The sequence below is a fragment of the Lupinus angustifolius genome, chromosome LG04 (assembly GCF_001865875.1).
Source record: "Lupinus angustifolius cultivar Tanjil chromosome LG04, LupAngTanjil_v1.0, whole genome shotgun sequence".
NCBI classification, from domain to species: Eukaryota; Viridiplantae; Streptophyta; class Magnoliopsida; order Fabales; family Fabaceae; genus Lupinus; species Lupinus angustifolius.
This window is the reverse complement of record NC_032012.1, coordinates 21,467,004-21,479,942: the sequence shown is the minus strand read 5'-3', so window position 1 is coordinate 21,479,942 and position 12,939 is coordinate 21,467,004. Positions and strand designations below refer to the sequence as shown.

Below are 12,939 nucleotides of genomic sequence, written 5' to 3'. Positions count from 1 at the left end.
TATATCAACCGACTGCCAACAGAAAGATAAATTAAAAGAATAGTTGTAAGTGAGTTTGAGAGTTGAAGATGATAAATGTGTTGAGAAAGGAAGAGACACTCTAAGGAAACTGCAACCAGAACAATTGTGAAAAAAACTACACAACATTTTGTCTCTCCTTTATTATTTATTTAATGAGTCATTATGTTTATATTTTTAAACAAATAGTAAAATATATTTTTAATCGTGTGTGTAAGCTTGTATAGTAAGAGATGATGAACTTTTGGAGGGGAAACTTTGCATGAGGTATTGACATGTGTCCCTAAAAAGAAAACTTTGCATAAGATATTGACATGTGTCCCTATGAGTTTTTTTTTTAATATATTTATTATTTATTTAATGAGTCATTATGTTTATATTTTTAAACAAATAGTAAAAGATAGTTATAATCATGTGTGTAAGGTTGTATAGTATGAGGTGATGAAATTTTTGAGGGGAAACTTTGCATGAGGTATTGACATGTGTCCCTAAGAAGAAAACTTTGCATAAGGTATTGACATGTGTCCCTAGGAGTTTTTTTTGTTATATATTTATTATTATTTATTTAATGAATCATTATGATTATATTTTTAAACAAATAGTAAAGGATAGTTTTAATCATGTGTGTAAGGTTGTATAGTAAGTGGAGATGAGCTTTTGGAGGGGAAACTTTGCATGAGGTATTGACATGTGTCCCTAAGAAGCAAACTTTGCATAAAATATTGACATGTGTCCATATATGAGTTTTTTTTGTTATATAGTAAATAGATAGATTTTAGGGGAAAGTTTAAGGAATAGAGTGATAAGGAGGTTGAGGGTTCGAGTCCCACTCACTACAAAAACCCTTACGGCTAAAAAAAGCCAATTATAATCATAATATGTCAAAATTCATATTTAATAACACTTATTCAACAAAACTTGTGTATGGAACATTATTGAATGATAGGCGTATGGAAATCAACAACGATCTGTAAAACAAGCGACATTAAATCTTTACAATCAACAACATTGACTACAACAAGCATTGTTGATTATTTGACTCAAAGATTCAAGAACGATAACTGAAACAAAACACTATTAATTTTCACATATTCAACAATTCTTGCTTTATTCAAGAGTGTGAATCTCACAGATCCAACAACTCTTGTTGTAGACACAAATTTAAAAACGTTCGTTGTAATGAGCATTATTGAGTCTTTGATTCTAACAGATTTAAACACAAAACCTCACATACTCGCTTAATCAGACGTTAAAACTCTGAAAACCTTGCTATGACTCAAAAAGTCTTTCCACGAAACTCACATTCCTACAAGACTTATTTTTCCACAACACTCCTATTCCCACGAGACTCACATTCCCACAATATTCATTCAATTCACCTTCCCATGAGTTTCAATTAACTCACATTCTCACAACATTCATTCTCTTTGTTTTCCATCACACAAAAATCACATTATAAAAGCACACTTTGAAAGTGACTTTGAAGATACAAAAAAGTGAGTTTTTCATCATTGGGTTTTCCCTTTTAGTTAGTTATTCCCTTTTTGTAGTATCCTTATGTTTTTCCCCTTTTTGTATCTCTTACTACTGTGATTGTTTTTTTTGGCATCAATGAAAAATAGATGACTTTGGTTATAATACAATTGATGACATCAATATAAATTATGTTTTAGGTTGAAATACCAAAAATATATGGGAAGCTCAAAATAAATTTTTTTGTCAATTTGTTTTTAGGTAGCATATCTCATACTTTTCTGATATGCTTAGAAGTTAGTTACTATTGTTCTTGTTCTTATGGATCAATACGATGTTTTCTTTGCTGATCAATGTACCTTTGGTCTAGAAAGAATTGTTCAAAAATGGATGAATGTTAATCATTTGAGAAAGGAATATGAGGATGAAAAGAAATCATTTATTAGGTTTGTGACTAAGCGTGTCAAAAACCCTAATACAATTCTACGTCCTTGTTTAAAATGTTTTTATACAAGGCGAGTTAGTAGAATGAATTAAAGTTACACATGTTAGAGAAGACACGTTGAGATAAAAGATGGGGAAGCAAAAGATGTTGGAGAAAAAGTACCAACATATTCTAAATTTAGCTAGAGCTTTTATAGTTCTAATCTTACCTACCACCTAAATTATGGAACTTTGCTATACAACATGTTGTCCATATCATCAATAAATTACCTACCCCTATCCTAATAATAAAATAATCATACCAAATTTTACATCTCCAAAATCCTTCTCTTACTTCTAGTTTTTGGCTACCTAAGCTTTGCTCCTACTTCTCAATCCCACATAACTAAGTTCCAAGCAAGAGCTAGAAAATGTGCATTTATGGAATACAAGGAAGGAACCAAAGGATCCTTTATGACTTGCACTCTCATGGTGTCTTCATCTCTCGAGATGTTACCTTGTATGAGGAATCTTTTCCCTTTTATTAGACACTAAACAACATACACCAAAACCCTACACAATATTATCTTATTCCCTCTATTAATCCACCTCTTGCACCTCTTAATCCTTCCTTACCTAGCCCACCCTTATATGACTCACCTTCACCCTTCTGTCTTTACGTGGTCACTTGTTTGTAGAAACTGGAATGAAACAATGATTAAAAGAAGAGAATTCATTGTCTTTATTCTTTAGCAAACATAAGGCATTTTATAGCCTTTTACACGAACAGAAGCAGAAACAGAAAAGCCACATTTCCTGGCACAGTACATGGAAAAATGAAAATAACTAACCTTAAGAATAGTACATCCCTAAGACTAGGATTTATGAATAACAAAGACTAACTACCTAATGACTATCATTCCCTCCCTTAAGCTAATGCATTTGCATTGAGCTTAAACTTCAGCTGCATCAATTACTCCAAGCATCCCTTGAAGCTTCACAAATTGCTCCAACTTGAGAGGCTTTGTCATTATGTCTGCAATCTGCTCTGCAGAGCTGCAGAAATTCAGTTTCACAGCTCCATCACTTACCAGATCCCTGAGAAAATGAAATCTAACTCCAATGTGTTTGCTTCGTCAATGGAAAGCTGGATTTTTAGACAACTGAATTGTAGAATTGTTGTCACAAAGAATCTTTGTGCTTCCTTTTTCTTCAGCTCCAAGTTGCTCCAAGATTCTTCTAAGCCATACACATTGACAAGCACACAGTGCATCTACAATATACTCAACTTCTGTGGTTGATAAGCTCACTACTGGCTGTTTCTTCGAGGCCCATGAAATTGCTCCAGATCCCATAATGAAAATAAAACCTGAAGTGCTCTTCCTATCATCCAAGTCTCCAGCATAATTGCTATCTGTATAAGTTCCAAGTCCTGCATTTCCTCTCCCTCTTTTGTACAGTATGCCAAGATTAGTAGTTCCTCTTATATATCTTAAAATCCTTTTTGCTACAAGCCAATGGGATGATTTTGGATTTGTCATGAATCTACTAATCAAGCTTACTCCATACATTAAATCTGGTCTAGTGACCGTGAGGTACATGAGACTTCCAACTGCTTGTTTAAACATGCTGACATCTACTCCATCTCCTGCCTCATCTTTTGACAATCGTGTTCCAGGCACAATAGGATTGTTCGCAGAGTTGCAGCTTCCCGTGTTGAATCGTTCAAGAAATTCTTGTGCATACCTTCTTTGGCAGATAAATATTTCAGCTTTACTTTGTATTACTTCCATGCCTAGGAAATATTTCATCTTTCCCAAGTCAGACATGTCAAATTCTTTCATCATTGAGCTTTTGAATTTATCACATATACTCTTATTGCCTCCAGTAAAGATGAGATCATCTACATAAAGACTAACAATGAGTGTATTGTTTCCTTCTTTCTTGCTGAATAAGGTGTGTTCACTGGAACATTTTTCAAACCCTTCATGAGTAAAATATGCCTCTATCTTGCTGTACCAAGCCCTGGGTGCCTGTTTAAGGCCATATAATGCTTTCTTCAACCTGTAGACTTAGTCTTCTTTTCCCTTTTTGATGAATCCTTCTGGTTGATCAATGAAGACTTATTCTTTAAGTTCTCCATGAAGAAATGCACTCTTCACATCAAGTTGATATATTTCCCATTCATATTGAGCTGCAAGTGCAATAATTAGACGTATAATATCGAGTCTAGCCACTGGTGCAAAGACTTCTGTGTACTCTATTCCATATTGTTGTGCATATCCTTTTGCCACTAATCTTACTTTGTGTTTTTCTACTTATCCACTTTCGTTGAGTTTGGTTTTGAAAATCCACTTAACTCCAATTGGTTTAACTCCTTTTGGTAGTTCTGTTAGCTCCCATGTGCTGTTTTTTTTCTATAGCCTTCATCTCAGTTGTCATTGCCTCTTGCCACTTCGTGCTTCTATGGGCTTCCTAGAATGAGATTGGATCATTTTCACTTTCAGCCATCAACATCATGAGATTTTATTCTTCATCCAAATCAGCCCCTGTTACATAATCTATCATCCATGCTGGTTCTTTTGTGGTTCTTGAAGCACTCCCTTGAACTAAACTTTCTTGATCATCATAGTTTTCATTAATTTCAAGTGATCTGATTCCAAATGATCTTCCTTCACCATCTTCATTTTCGTTTGGCTCTGTTTCTTCTTCACTCTCAACTTCTTCTTCTTCAAAGTAGTCTTCTTCATCTTCACATACCAACACATCAGATTTTCTTTCTTCATTTGTTTTTCTCCAATCCCAACTTCTTTCTTCCTCAAACACTACATCTCTACTTACAATAATTTTCTTGGACATAGGATCAAGTAGTTTGTAAGATTTTGTTTGATCACTAATTCCTAAGAAAACACACACCTTACTCTTATCCTCAAGTTTGGTTCTTCTTTGATCTGGAATATGAACATGAGCCACACACTCGAAGACTCGAAAATGCTTCACTGTAGGTTTTATAGTGCTCCATGCTTCTTCTGGAGTTGTGTTCTCAATTGATGAGGTTGGGCTTCGATTTTGTACATGCACACACTATTTCACAGCTTCTGCCCAAAATGCCTTTGGAACTTGTCTTTCATTCAATACAGACCTCACACCATTCATGATTGTCCTATTTTTTCTCTCAGCAACTCCATTTTATTGAGGAGTATAGGCTACTGTTAATTGCCTTCTAATGCCTTGAGTTTTGCAAAATTCTTTAAACTCATGCGAGGTGAATTCACCACCTCTATCTGTTCTTAAGCAGGCAATGTGTTCACCGACTTCTTTTTCAACACTTACTTTGTAATTCTTGAAGTTTTGGAATGCTTCAGATTTCTCATGCAACAAATAAATCCAAGTTTTACGTGTGAAGTCATCCATAAATCCAAGATTTACGTGTTCACCGACCTCTTTCTTTAGCTCAGTTTGTAGAATATGTCAGCATGCACGAGTTGTAGTTTCTTTGTAGCTCTCCATATGTTTTTCTTTGGGATTGATTTCCTGTACTATTTTCCAATCAAATACGTGGTGCAGGTCTTCTTTAGAAACTTCAGATTTGGTAAGCCAATTACCAAGTGTTTTTGCGATAGTGCATTGAGCCCCTTATGATTAAGGTGCCCAAACCGGCAGTGCCATAGGTGAACCTCTTTCTCTAGCTGACTTTGTAGACACATGGTCTCCCTTGGTGCTGCAGTGGTTGACACATAAAATATTCTGTTTCCACTCATGTTAGTTTGCATGATTTGGCCCTTCTCATACTCATGTTAGTTTGCATGATTAGGCCCTTGTCAGAGTGAAATACTTTACATGTTCCATTCTGAATCAAAATTGCCAATCCCTTTTCTTGAAGTTGCCCTAAGCTAAGAAGATTGTTCTTAAGCTCAGGAACAAAATAGACATCTGAAACTACTTGAGTGACACCATCAACTTGCATTCGAACACTTCCTTTTGCTATCACATTCATTGTCATGTTGTTCCCTAATTTTACAGTTTGACACATGCCTTCTTCTAAATTAGAGAACCAACCTTTGTTTCCTGTCATGTGGTTGCTGCATCCTGAATCCAAAAACCAGATTTCCTCCTTCTTAGTTTGGTGAAAATCCATGTGTGACATCAGCAAGAGTTCCTCTTCTTCTTCTGCCTCTGCATAGTTTGCCTTTTTCTCCCATTCTGGACATTCATACTGAAAGTGTCCAAGCTTATGACACTTGAAGCATTCAATAATAGCTTTATTTTGGAACCGTATTTCACGTCCTATTCCTCTTCCACCTCTAGAGAAAGATCTTCCTCCTCTTCCTCTTCCAGCTTTGTCATCATAAGCAACTTTCAGCACATGTTCTTCTGCTTGAGGTTCCTGCATCCTTTGTTCATGAACAAGAAGACTTCCATGGAGTTCATCAATGGTTAAGGTACTCAAATCATTAGACTCCTCTATTGAACATACAACATAGTTAAATTTAGAAGTCAATGATCTGAGTATCTTACTGACTACCATACTTTGCTCCATGTTTTCACCATTTGATTTCATCTTGTTTACCACACTAAGAGTTCTTCCCAGAAAGCTGTCTATCTTCTCTCCTTCTTTCATGGTAAGTAGCTCAAATTCTTTCCTCAGAGCTTGAAGTTGTGCCCTCTTTACCCTTGTGGAACCTTGGTACTTCGGCCTCATTGACACCCAAATTGCTTTTGATGTCCCCTTTTCAAGAATTGTTTCCAGAATTTCTCTATCAATGGCCTGAAATAGAAAATTCTTAACCTTCAAGTCCTTGAGCTTAGCTTCGTCCATGCTTCTTCTTTGTGCTTCACTTGTTGGTGCAGTTCCAATTGCTGACACCAGAATTCCTTCTTCGACAAGACTCCACTGTTCTTTGCTTTTTAAAAAAATTTCCATCATCATTGACCAATGATCATAGTGACCATCAAATCTTGGAATAGCTGGTTGCACAAACTTGTCTGCCATTCTGTTTGTAGACTCTCACATGCAGTCTTTGTCACTCACAATCAGGCCCTTTGCGAAGCTCTGATGCGAAATGTAGAAACTGGAATGAAACAATGCTTAAAAGAAGAGAATTCACTGTCTTTATTCTTTAGCAAACATAAGGCATTTTATAGCCTTTTACACGAACAGAAGTAGAAACAGAAAAGCCACATTTCCTGGCACAGTACAAGGAAAAATGAAAATAACTAACCTTAAGAATAGCACATCCCTAAGACTAGGATTTATGAATAACAAAGACTAACTACCTAATAACTACCATTGTTACCCTTCCACAAGGAAAAACTACAATTGGATGCAAGTGGATTTAAAAGGTGAAATAACATGCTAATGATACCCTTGAAAGTAGCAAAGCCATTTTCTTGCTAAAGGATACACAACAATGGAAGGAGTGGACTACTTTCACACTTTCTTTCCGGTGGTCAAAACCACCACAGTAAGGGTTGTTCTTGCTTTAGCAACCACAAAGTCACGGTTTTAGAGAAATTGGACATAAACAATGTCTTCCTTCATAGAGATTTACATGATGAAGTATATATAATACCTCCAATTTTGATCATGTTTGTAAATTACACAAGTCCTTGTATGGAATTAGAAAAGCCAGTCAGGAATGGCACACTACACTTTCCTCTACTCTCATCTCCTTGGGATACTCACACTCCATTGTTGACCAACCTCTTTTCACCAATAAAACCACCTCATCATCCACTATCATCCTTGTCTATATTGGTAATATGATTCTAAGAGGAGACAACATGGATGAAATCACTCATGTGATGAGAATTCTCGATGAATCATTCAAATTAAAGGATTTGGTATCATTGTTATACTTCTTAGGACTTTGAATTTCCCGATCCAAATCTGGAATTCACACGAATCAACAAAAATATACACTTTCCCTTTAGGAAGATACATGATCTCTAGCTACAAAGCCTATAACAACCCATTTTGATCCATCTATCAAGTTTCAATAAGAATATGGTACATCATTTGCTATAGGCGCTTAGTTGGAAGACTATTATAGTTTACAATATCTCATCCTAATTTATCATATGTTGTCTAACAATTAAGTTTGTTTATGTCTAAACCCATGGATTTCTACTACAAGGTTGCACTCATTGTTCTTCGTTTTCTTTGAGACATCACAATCGCGTGAGAGCTGTCCAACTACATATGATGGTTTATATAGAAGAATTGATAATGATGAGGAGATATGGATGCATCTATATTTTCTTCCAAACAAGGATAATAAAAGTCTCAATAGATCAATGAAAAGGAAATTTTTTTTACCTTAAACATGTGTTGATGGATGTCTTTTTATAATTTTATCTTTATTTTGTTTGTTTTTATTTGTTAATCCCTTGCCAAAACATTTTCATGCATGTATAAAGTTGAAATATTGCTATGCATGTGAGTGTTGCATTGTAAATAGACAATATACTTAATATTATAGCATAATATATAATTAATATAATGGTTTTCCGTAAATATTAATTTTAAGCGCAAAGGCAACACATTCTACTGCATTTACAAAGGCAATGCCAAAAAGACTACTAAATGTTAATTTTAAGCGCTATTGTTTTTCAATTTAAGCATAATTATACTTTAAATTGATAAAAAGTATTGCAGATTTGAGTTTATTTATCTCTCATAGTATTAAATATTTAATTTTTAATACATACATCCTTTTTCAGTTTGTTATGGCTGAGTTTAACAAAACAATTAACTTTTTTGGTAATAGGTTCCAGAAGGTGTAGAGAACAATAAGGGCAATATTTATATGTCCAACACAAGCCCCTTAAACGTTCTGAAGGCTTACTATGAGCAATTTCAAAAAGATTTCTCTTTGTTTCTCAAGTGTCGTGCAGAAGAATTAGTTGAAGGAGGTTTCATGGTTCTAACATTAGTGGGAAGAAGAAGCGAACATAGATCTAGTAAGGAGTGTTGCTATTTTTGGGAGCTTATGGCTAAAGCTCTTAATGACATGGTCTTGGAGGTAAACATTCACCATACTTTCATTTAACAATGCTCAAATCATAATGAATAATATTGTTTTTGGTACTATCAAGAGTATCTTCTCACCTTTTGTGTAATAAACTAATCTATTTGAGAGTGCGTGATTGTCCCTTCCAACAAGTGTTGCTCCCAAAAATGAACTCTTAACCTTTTACTCATTCTAGGATCTGATGGGATCTTACATTGCTAGACTAACGCCTTATTGATAATCATAATTAATAATATATGATAGTTGGTTGATTTTAAAATATTTGTCTAGAAAGATAAGTAAAAACACATTATGAAGTATAATTAATTTTTTTCAAAATTAAAAAAAAATAGAATAAGCTTTTCATATTCGTTCTGTTTTTTGTGTACTTTAGAGATCAAACCGAAGACAAACACATGACTTGATTTCGCTCAATTAACCGCAAATTTAGCTATAGGAACCGAACCGAACCACTCATGAATGGTTCGGTTCAATTCCACGGTTTTTCCTATTATTTTTATGAAATTTTTTGCATCAATTGAAAGTTCAAAATGTATTACAAGAGATATTGTTTGTCCATAAAAAGAAAAACATACTACAACTATTATAAAAAATTATGAATCATATATACATGAGTAAAGAAATTGAGACTCATAATTGTTTATTACTAACATATATAACAATTATGTAATTTATGGAGAGAAAAATTAAATTATCACATATATTATAATACAATCCACACTTAGTAACATATATATTTATTAGTCACATATATGACAATACAATTCACTATTTGTAACATATATATCAATTAGTAAAATATATAATAGTTATATATACAACCTTATAATTCGTAATTAGTAACACATATAACAATATATGTGTAACAATATATGGTATATGTTAGTTTCAAATTCAATACTACAAAAGTTGGAGGATATGTTCCAAATCATCAACACACTGGGAAACAATTGAGTAAGTAATAACATATACATAATAGTAAGGTAATAACAATTTAGTAATATATCTAATATCAATTCACATATAATTGATATTTTATGGGTTGAAAAATTTAAAACAACAATAAAACAACATTCTCTAGTATTTATTTCTTTAATATGCGGTTCAGTTCAGTTCTAGTGGTTCCTAAATTTATAAAATCATAAACTGAACCGAATATAAATGATTCCTTAAAAAAATAATCGAACGGAACTAAAAAACCGAACTGAACCACATTTCGTCGTTTGGTTCAGTTCGATTCCATATGTTTTGCGGTTTAGACTGGAACGACTTACATCCCTAATGGAGTTATTGAAACATAATTAATTAATTCTCTATTAAAAATATAAGTAAACAAATATTTTAAAACCAAATTTTATTCTAGACATATATTTTGAAATAAATGAAATATATAAATAAAAAATCACCCTGACATAATAACACAAATGTAAAACTCTCAAATGTTTATTTACCCACATTGTTCAGCAGCAAATTATATTGTTTTAAGAATAATAAATATAAAAAATATTAATAGAAAATATAGATAAATAATTTGGAATATCATTATAGGCATTATTGTAGAAAAGAAGGATCACTTTTATTAGAAAATTAATTATTTGATTTTAAAATTATTAGAGAGAGAACTATTTTATAACTATTGGGACTAAATAAAAAATTTGTTTTTATTAGTTTTCTTAAATTTAGACATGGTAATAGTTTACCAAAACAATATATCATTACATCGACTAAAAAAGTAGGAGTCTGTTTATTATATTTGTCATAAAAATATTATTTTTAACTTGAATTATTAATTTCCTTTATAAAAATAAAAATAGATTTAATTTTAAAATATAATAGGATGTAAGTTTATAGTATAAAATATTAATAATGGTAAAATAAGCTAATGATATATTTAATTTTATAGTAATATTATGATATTAGTTGGGAACATAAAATTATTGATAAGACTAAAACAAGACAACGCTAATGCGCAAAAACTGACAACTAATTATCTTTATATTTATATATTTTTATAAGTATATAATATATGATTCAATTTGCTTACAAAAATAGTTTTCCAATTAATTCAATTAATATTTATGATATTATTGTCTCGTTTGTACCATCACCTTGTTCGGATTCGTGTATTCACTCTTAAGTATGAATATTTATTTAAGTTGGTATTATTTTTTGATATCGTCATATTTTCCATTCATAAGATTCTTTTGTATTGCAATTTAGCAAGAGAAGGATTCATCTTATTCATCAATACAATTCAATTACATTGCTTTCTATTTATACAATGAGAAAGAAAGAAAGAGCCATAACAGAATAACAGAATTAGTTTCTTGTTTAACAAAAAAGAAGAATGTATCTAATCTAAGCTAGATTCATTGATGAATGAGCAAGCTAAAATGTATCCAGGTGCATTGTGCATTCAGCTTGAATTGCAGAGGTAATACTAGGCTAGATTCATTTGTTGATGAGTAGCTTGGGAAGCAAGATACGTGTGGATGGTTTGCCTTCCTTATATATGTTGCTGGAAACTAATACATCAATAGCCCCCCTCAAGCTGGAGAATATAGATTGATGATTCCCAGCTTGCCAAGAAGATAGTGAAAAGGAGATGGGTCCAAGGGTTTTGTGAGGATGTCAGCCAACTGTTCAGCAGAAGGAATGGGTAGAAGATGGAAGAGTTTAGCTTGCAATCCTTCTCTAACAACATGACAATCAATGTCAATGTGTTTGGTCCTCTCATGGAACACTGAATTAGAAGCAATGTGCCTTTCATAATCATTATCACAATACAAAACAGTGGGGGCAGATAAGGAGATGTAGAAATTGGCAAATAGATAAGTGAGCCATTGGAGCTCACAAGCAGTGGCAGCCAAAGCTCTGTACTCAGCCTCTGCTGAAGAACGAGCAACAGTGGTTTGTTTCTTAGTTCTCCATGAAATCGGAGATTGATCAAGGAACACACAATAACTAGAGATTGATTTCCTGGAATCAAGGCACGCACCCCAATCTGAATCACTGAAAGCCTTAAGTTGAAGAGAAGATTTGGAAGAGTAGAAAAGCCCTTGACCAGGGGATCCTTTAATATATCTCAATACTCGAGTGAGAGCTTGATGATGCAAGGTTGTAGGATTAGTCAAAAATTGACTTAATTGCTGCACAGAGTAGGATAAATCTGGTCGAGTATTTGTCAAGTATAGCAGCCTACCAACTAGTCTTCTATAGGAGACTGGATCAACCAATGTGTGTGAAGGATCCTGATGAAGCTTTGTGGCTTTAACCATAGGAGTGGAGACTAGTTTTGAGGCAAGAAAACCAGTATATGATAGTATGTTAAGAGCATATTTCCTCTGACAAAGAGTAATCCCGGCATGAGATCTAGCAACCTCCAATCCAAGAAAGTACCTCAATGCTCCTAAGTCCTTTACTTTGAACTCAGAATCAAGGTGATGTTTCACAAATGAGATTTTTGTGGGATCATTGCCTCTTAGGATCAGATCATCAACATATACAAGCAAGGCAGTGAATTTTGAATTGTTCTTCTCAGTGAATAAGGAGTGATCATGAGTGGATTGTTTATAGCCAATAGAGATCAGAGAAGAGGACAATTTGATATACCATTACCTGCTTGCTTGTTTAAGTCCATAAAGGGACTTATGCAATTTGCAGACTTGATTTGGTTTTGAAGTGAGGACACCATCAGGGATAGCCATATACACATCTTCTTCTAAATCACCATGCAAAAAAGCATTGTTTACATCAAGTTGATGAAGCAACCAGTTTTGAGATGTTGTAATGGCTAATAATAATCTCACAGTTGTAAGTTTGATGACTGGTGCAAATGTATCAAAGAAATCAATTCCTTCGGTTTGATTATAACCCTTGGCAACAAGTCTGGCTTTGTATCTCTCTATACTGCCATCTGACTTGTATTTGATTCTATAAACTCATTTGGAACCAATGGGAACCTTGTCACTAGGCAAGCCAACCAAACTCC

At 33.5% G+C, this 12,939-nt stretch overlaps 1 pseudogene; it reads left to right on the top strand.

Annotated features, from left to right (window-relative positions):
• The window catches only part of LOC109346189, an 11,151-nt pseudogene extending 2,216 nt beyond the window's left edge, over window positions 1-8,935 (top strand).